The 7,924-nt window shown below is 58.3% G+C and overlaps 1 protein-coding gene across 5 annotated transcripts in view; it reads right to left on the minus strand.

Moving 5' to 3' along the window:
* ERGIC1 (endoplasmic reticulum-golgi intermediate compartment 1) overlaps positions 1-7,924 on the minus strand; it is a 102,355-nt gene that overhangs the window by 2,190 nt on the left and 92,241 nt on the right. The window lies entirely within an intron of this gene.

A 7,924-nucleotide genomic window follows, 5' to 3' on the forward strand; every position in this document is an offset into this window, starting at 1 on the left:
GAGCACGCACGCATACGTGTCGCGTCTGGGACATGAACAGCACAGTCAGCCATGTGTGACCCAGCTGGCTTAACCATGACGCCACCAGCTAGCCCTCGATAATGAATTTAATGATAATAACCAAAGTAACTGTGACCAACATCTGCTCTTTTAATTCCCGTATTAACCCTCGGAATGCGGGAGGGGATTACCAGACTCATTTTAAGGTGGGGAAACCGGGCGTGGTAGGTAACCTGCCTACGCGCACCAAGTAACCAGCAGCGCTGCGACTTGGACCCAGGTAGGTCTTGACCCTGGGGCCTGTGGTCTGGAGCTCAGCTCTAAATTTATCGGATATTTACAACCCCACATTTAGATGAAGGAATGAAGATTCTAGAAGGCAGCATCCCCAGCTTGTTCACACAGTCAGGAAGTGGCCATCTTGGGACCCAGTGCGAGTAAGCAAATATTCACGCTAACAAATGCAAAGTGACAACAGACAAAGGCTACGGAGGAGCCCAGGGTGCCGGTGAAAGCTGACGTGGGGCAGGATTTCTAATGGCGCCACGGACGTCTGGAACCAGAAGAGTCTGCTGTGGGGTGGCCTATGCCTGGAGGACAGCTAGCAGCACCATGGCCTCTACCCACAGATGCCAGTATACCCTCTCCCCCTTGTGGTGACAACCAAAGGTGGCCAAATGTCCCTGGTCACCATCGCCCTCGGCTGCGAGCGGCTGCAGCAGAGCCATGGTGATACGTGTCACTAGCGTGTCCAGGCTTCCCAACTTTCTGCCTCCTAGCAACGCAATGAGCACAGCAGCCAGCTGTGCACACGGCGACTGCTCTGTCAGCACGGTGCCAGTGCTCATGCCTAGACTCCCGATGAGTCCGCAGGTCCGCCCTAGGAGAGGTGCGATTCCTGTTTAATTTGCTGTAGGGCACGTGTACTTGCTGGAGAGACTGGGAAAGAGAAAAGGAGAAAACACCCCCTAGGGCGATGGCCACACTGCCCCGCCTGTCTCTTCTTAGGGTTTTGGACACACATGCAAAGGTGCCTGGCATGTTTTTCAAGCTGCTTGGTCCAGGACTCAACTGTGTAGTCAGCCATGTGGGAACCAGGCACCTTAGCCGCCACGCCACCCACTGGCTCCAGGAGGTACTAATCTTTTTTTTTTTTTTTTTAAGAGAGATTTTTGTTGTAGGGCATGTGTGCTCGCCAGAGAGACAGAGATACAGAAAGTGAGAACTCCCCTCCTGGGAGATGGCCACACTGCAATCCCTTCTCCATTCTCCTCTGGAGATTCTGGGCACATGCGTCTGGCATGAGTTTTAAGTCACCAGGTCCAGAACTTGAACCGCGGTTGACTAAGCGGGAATCCGGCGACATAACCATTATGCCAGCTGCTAGTACTTGGAGGTGCTATTCTTATACCTACTATACGGCCAAGGAGACTGACTTGTTCAGTGCAGCAGCAAGTGGCCAAACTGGGGTTCAGAACTTCGGAGTCTAGCCTTTGAACAGGCCACCCTGCTGCTTCTTACTGAACTTTGCCTCTAAGCTGTCACAGCCCTGGGCAGCCTTGGGCTGCGCCTCGTCAAACTAACCTTATGCTTCATTCAAAATGTTACGGCCTACAAATTCCTTTCTAATGGCTTAAAAGAATAAAAATATGGAGCTAGCCTGCAGACTGGTGGTTAAGGGGCTGGATACCACACAGCCGACAGCAGCTTCAATCCCGGTCCTGGCAACTTGAGAAAGTCGCCAGGTGGGTGTGCCCCAAGTCCCCACAGGGTGGGGAAAAGACTGCGGCGTGACTATGCCCCACTGTGGAGTGTTTTCTTCCAATCTGTCTCTTGGTTTCTCTTTGGCGGACACACGTGCCTGCTGGCCAAAACAAATAAATAAAACCAAAGCACAGATGACGAGGACCACAGCAGCTCCCAGCAGGTTAATAAGCCTCGAACGCATTTTCCCAGGAGCACCTCCTTTGTGCCATTCATAGGAACAATAATGCCACCCCCGCCTGTGCCTAGGGCAGTGGGAGCATTAGTGGCTTGTGAGGAAGGCACCTTTTTCGCGGGTGTACTGCGGGCCGGAGAGATGACTAGTCCAGGTCACACCGGGTGTGCGGCAGAGCCCAGCCCGTCTGCCTGTGGAGCACGTTCACTGTCCTCCGTGTCACATTTAAGGGCATTTAAACGATACCAGGACTCAGAGGACGCCAGCGGCGGGGCAGCCCCAGAGGGCTCCCGAGGACCTGCAGCCCTGGAGGCTCCACGGGTGGCCGGCTGGCCAGGGACAGGCGAACCCTGGAGGCCTGTGGGAGGCGGCAGCACCGGAGTGGTGCCAAGTGGTGGGAAGGACACACAGGACACAGTGCGGGCAAGGAGGAAACGCAAATCTCCCGGCGTCTATTTTTTCAGATGGCATTTGCAGGGGATGAGCTAAGCGGAGGCTGCGCGGCCGAGACAGAGCCGGTCTGTGCAGCCGGGCCGTGAGTGGAGCAGCTGGCATTCCAGTAATAACTGCCCGGGAAACCGGAGCAGCCCCCAGGGAGCGCGGCGCACGGGGCGCTGGGGGGGTCGTTATGAAGTGTTTGAAGCGGGCAAGCCTCTCCCTCAGGCCCAGAGCATGACGCAGGGGCGCTTTTCAGGGAGGATGACAGCAGGGGGGCTGGTCTATTTCGGTAGATGGATCAGATGATGGGAGATTTTATACCACAAAATGCTTTTAGAGCTTGGATCAGAGGATAGGAAAATGTGACTTAAGTGCAGCAGAGCAAAAATAAAAAATAACCCCCCATACACACACAGGCGCGCGCGCGCACACACACACACACACACACACACACACACACACACACACAGGCACACTTCTGCATTCATCCGGACACGACTTGGAGGCTGAGTGCTTATGACTCAGATACACCGGCACCCGGTCGAAGCCTTTTACTAGGCTGGTCCAGAACAGCGCGAGACGATGCAGCCTTGAGGGACACGGTGAAACAGCCTGTGGGGAGACTGAGGCCCTGGGAGTACGGAGGCTGCAAAGTGACCAGCCATCACAGCACGGGTTACGGGGTTACTGTCAGCCTAGGGCTGGCTCTGAGGTGAGCTCCAGGAGTCCCATGCTGTCACCCTGCGCTATCCGGCTCAGGCCTCCCCGACAGTCACATTCATACAGGGTGAGGTGAAGCAGGGTCCTGAGGAGAGGGCTCTGGGGTTGACAGAAGGGAGGATCTAGAAACCCCTGCACCAGGGTGTGACCACCACAGTCCATCCGGCCTCCCTGGCCTCGAAGTCACTGGCTGAGGACCGCAACCCAGCAGGCTGACCACAGCCTGCTCTGGTGCTGTGGGTGTCTTGGATTTGGGCTTAACACCGGAGCAGGGAGGGCCCAGCAGATAACATGGTGGTTAAGGCACTAGACTCCCACATGGCAGACCATGGTTCAAGTCCCAGACACTAGTGGCTTGAAACTCACACTGGGCATGTGTGCATGTGTGCCCAAGATCCCAGGAAGAGAATGGAGAAGGAATTGTGGTGTGGCCATGCCCCGTGGGGGAGATTTCTCACTTTCCCTCTCACTGTCTCTCCCTGTGTCTTTAGCAAGCACACACCCTGTGGCAAAAACCTAAAAAACAAAACAAAAAGCACAACACTCGTGGCAGCGAGGGAATAGCCTCCCCCCGGCCCCCCGGCCCCCCGTCTACCCTTCCTTGGGTGATGTGGGCAAAAAGTGAACCCACAGACACGGGCTGAAGGACATGCTGAAGGGGTCTCGAGACCAGTCGGAGGGGAGGGCAGGGGCGCACGGGCAGAAGGGCAGACGGACTTGGCACCTCCCTGTCCTGGACAACGTGTGGGAACGAATAAACATAAAGAGAGTGAACCCCGTCCGCAGTGGAGTGAACCCCACTGGCTCCACAGCCTGGTGTTCTTCATGCGGGCGAGCCGGGAGGACAGGCTTTTGGGGCTGCACAGGGTGGGGTGGGGTGGGGTGGGGCGGGCACCTCCTGCTGCACACAGCAGGGGGTAAGGTGAGGACTGAGGACACCAGATCTTCAAGCTGCTGGGTCCTGGCCTCGAACCACTGTCGACTAAGTGGGAGTCCAGTGACATTACCATTACGCCAACTACCGGCCCCCAGAAGATTCTTAGAGTATGGAAACTGGTGCGTGGAGGGAGGGTGCACACCCAGTCCTGTGGGCCTCCGAAGCTGAGGCTCTCCGCAGAGTACCAGGGGCCTCCTGGCTCTGGCCTTTCTGGCCCTTGGCGCCTTCATCCATGGAGCCACCTCCCTTGCTGATCAGTGTCCCGCCAAGGTCGGCTGGAGTGCCCCGTGCAGAGTGGGTGCTCAGTGGGTGACACCGGTCCCATCTTGCATGAGACCACGAGGATCCCACCTTGCCGCTCAGACCTGGGGGTTGCTAAACCTCTCAGAGAAATGGGTAAAGGACCGACTGTTCCCCAGAGCAGGCCTGTGGAGGTGACACTGAGCAGAGGACAAGTTTTCACGGGATAGGACAGCGAGTGTCCCAGCCAGCACAGGCAGCGTCTCTGCAGGGCCTGGGCACTCTGGGAGCCCTGTGAAGGGACACAGCAGCCTCAGGCTGCCATGGAGCTGCGTGAGTGCCCGTGGCACACAGATAGGCCCAAATGCCTGTCCCTTGGTCCCTCGCCAATGCCGTGCTGGTGTTCCCACCAGCCCCCAGGTAGGGGACAACCTGGGGCAGGAGTCTTCCCCGAGGGGCAGCAGGCACAGGACCTTGGGGTGGGGAGGCCACCAGAGCTGCCGCATGCACCAGTCCTGGACAGCTGCCACTGCTCCCGACAGAGGCAGGGCAGCTCAGCAGGACAGCTCAGTATCCAGGCCCCGGTGACTCAGAGGGTCATCGGAGTCCTCCATGACAGCCCTCGGGTCCTGCCTGCACCTTCCGCGCAGGCGAGGAGGATCGCTGGCCTCCCTCGGACAGGGCTGTGTTGCCCTCGCATTTTAGTCCTGGTTCTACTTCCTTATAATGAGGGCGGGTCCCACCGTGTGGCCGCAGAGTGGGGCGTTTTCCCTCCGGCGTGAACACCTTGCCACCCACCCTGCCCGTCTGCCTTCCCCTGCACGTGAGGGAGGACACGGGACGGGAGGGAGGACAGTGTGCTCCCTGAGGACCGAAGCCCCGCTGGCCTTGGCTTCCCTCTGAACGGGCTGTGCGCACTGGCCGCCGCCCAGCCGCCTGCTGTGCTGTCCAGCCCAGGAACCGCTCGCCTTCCTCGCCTCCGTCAGCAGTGCTGTAAAAGCTGTAAAAGCCCACGGAAAGGCAGTCGGAGGAAACATGAGGAACTGCAGTCCCACCGGGCGGTGGCAGACAGGCTGGAGCCACGGTTGGACCTTGGAGTCGGGAGGTGGCCTGGGGGCTGTGTGGAGGGGAGGGAAGCGGCTGACAGGGCCCTGGGAAGGTTTTGGGAGAGAAAAGGGGTAGTTGTCTCCACCCAGCGTGTCCCACCTGCCACATCCCCACGTGGTGGCCTCCACCCAGCGTGTCCCACCCGCCACACCACCCCCTCATGTGGTGGCCTCCACCCAGCGTCTCCCACCTGCCACATCCCCCACGTGGTGGTCTCCACCCAGCGTGTCCCACCTGCCACATCCCCACGTGGTGGCCTCCACCGAGCGTGTCCCACCCGCCACACCCCTCACCCTCACCCCTACCTAGCCCAGGGGCCTGGGGGAGGGTGGCATCCTCACTCTGCAGTCTTCACAATGGCTCTGGCTGCAAAACTCCACCTGGGTCGAGCACCTACTTAGTGCAGGGCCCAAGACAGCACTTTCTCCTGCCTTCTCAGTTAGGCCTGTGACTGGCAGGGCCCTGTTTCACAGGTGAGGAAACAGGCTCAGAGAGGGAACGACTCGTCCCGGGTCACACGGCTACCACGTGAGCGAGGGGCGCTCGGACCCCAGTTTGGGAGGCTGCACGGGGCTTTCCTTGTCTTTTTTCCTTATTTAATTGACAGAGGGCACATGTGTTCATCAGAGAGAGGGAGATGGAGAAAGACCCCCTCTGGTGGGGTGCAGGCATGCCACAACCCCCTCTCCCTGTCTCCACCCTCTCAGGATTTGGGGCTCAGATGCACACACACACGCCCCTGTTGATTTTCAAATCACCGAGGCCGGGATTTGAACTATGGTGAACCATGTGGATTCCAGCTCCCTTAGCCACTGGTCTACAGGGCCAGTCCTGTGCCTGCTTTTCTGTTAGACACCTTACCTCACTCCCACCCTAAGGACCCGGGGGTCCCCTCTGTGTTGGTGTGAGCTGCTTTCACGAGCGGAATTTGTTCTCTCAATTCTATTAAAGATTTACTTAATAACTCTCCTCAGCGAAGAGGCTCCCCTCAGCAAAGTCTCTGAAATAAGAAGCTATGAAGTTGCAAAACTCAGCCTGGTTTGTAAAGTGGAGCCCACCCACTCCTGAGACGCCTCCTCGCCTCAGCACTGGCCTGTGGCAGGCGCTGTGAGCTCGACTCTGCAGACTTGGCCAGAGCAAGCTGTCCCTGGGACACAGCCTTCCTGGGGCTCTGGGCGCTCACACCTTCCTGCCACCTGCTGGCTCTGGGACCCCTTCCTTAAGTAGCTGTCCCTTGCATTTCTGAGCACCACTGTGTACCCCAGGCCGGATGCTGGAGACAGGTTAACTCTGCAGGGGGGCTCACTACAGAACCTCCCCCCAGGGTAAGCCCAGGTCAAGGGTCCCAAGCGACTACCCGGAAACATGACAGCCATCTGGTACTTTTGGGTGGGCAAAAACGGTCACAGCCACACTGGCCCGATCTAGCACTTTGTGACTTCTGGCTGTTCCCCCAAAATAAAATAAGCCATGCAAGAAAAGATCTGACACCTCCAAAGCCAGTCACTCTGTCACCACCACCCACTTGAAGACAATCTCAAAAAGGGAGTTTCAGCAAGTGGCGGGGACAAATGTGTGCGTGGGAGGGGGCACTTGGAGGGGAGGACTCGGGTGTTGTCAGATATGCTCTGCGTATTCCCTCGGTGGCAGAGTTTTCCGGAATGGCACAAAGCGTGGGTCTGAGCAAGGTGCCCTGGGTGCCCAGAGGGAGGGACTGCAGACGACCTGGTTGGTCTCCCAGGAAAGAGGATTTGTTCAGGCACAGGATAGACAGCCTCTGAGGCCCTGGAGGGGCAGCGAGGATGAACCAGGTATTGGACACTTGGAAACGCAGCTGGGAGGCTCCACCTGCCCTCCCTGCCCTCATTCCAGCCCACCCACAGCTGCCTCCCCAGCCCTACAGCCGCCCCATGACGACATCCTGGCCCAAGCCCCCCTCCCTCGGCAGCCCCTCTGCGGAGCTATTTGCAGAGCCCCCCATTTGGAGCTCAGAGCTTTGCACGCAAGTGTTTGGTTTTAAAAAGAGAGAAAGAGAAGCCACAGCAGGTGCCTCCACTCTCATCCTGGCCCCACCCGCCCTCCGAGGCTTCCTGCGGCTCTTCGTGCTGTGCATGTGTGTCTGAGTGCGGGCGTCATCCTCACATCTGCTGCCCTATGACAAGGGCCTTTGAAGCTCTACAATGACGCCATCTGCCAGGGACAGCCGGCTGGCTCACTGGGAGCTGACCCCATGGTTGCCATAGCAACCAAGATGGTGGCTGGGGCCTTTAAAAAACCCACGAGGCTAATGACGTCAGGAGGTTCCCTGCAGCAACCTGGCCCACCAGACCAGGCTTCACTGGCCTCACCAGAATGGAGGTGGACAGGGCAGAGATGGAGGACAGGCAGGTGGCTAAAGGGACAAGGAGAAGGAGACGAGGAGCCCTTTGCTCTCTGAGTGATGCAGGATGACTATTCCCCTGTGGCTCCTTGGAACCTCCGGCTCTCAGGTCAAAGGCTCACCTTCTCCTGATGGAGCCCGTCGGCCGGCACAGGGAAACTCC

The sequence above is a fragment of the Tupaia chinensis genome, unplaced genomic scaffold (genome assembly GCF_000334495.1).
Source record: "Tupaia chinensis unplaced genomic scaffold, TupChi_1.0 Scaffold000612_1, whole genome shotgun sequence".
Classification (NCBI taxonomy): Eukaryota; Metazoa; Chordata; class Mammalia; order Scandentia; family Tupaiidae; genus Tupaia; species Tupaia belangeri.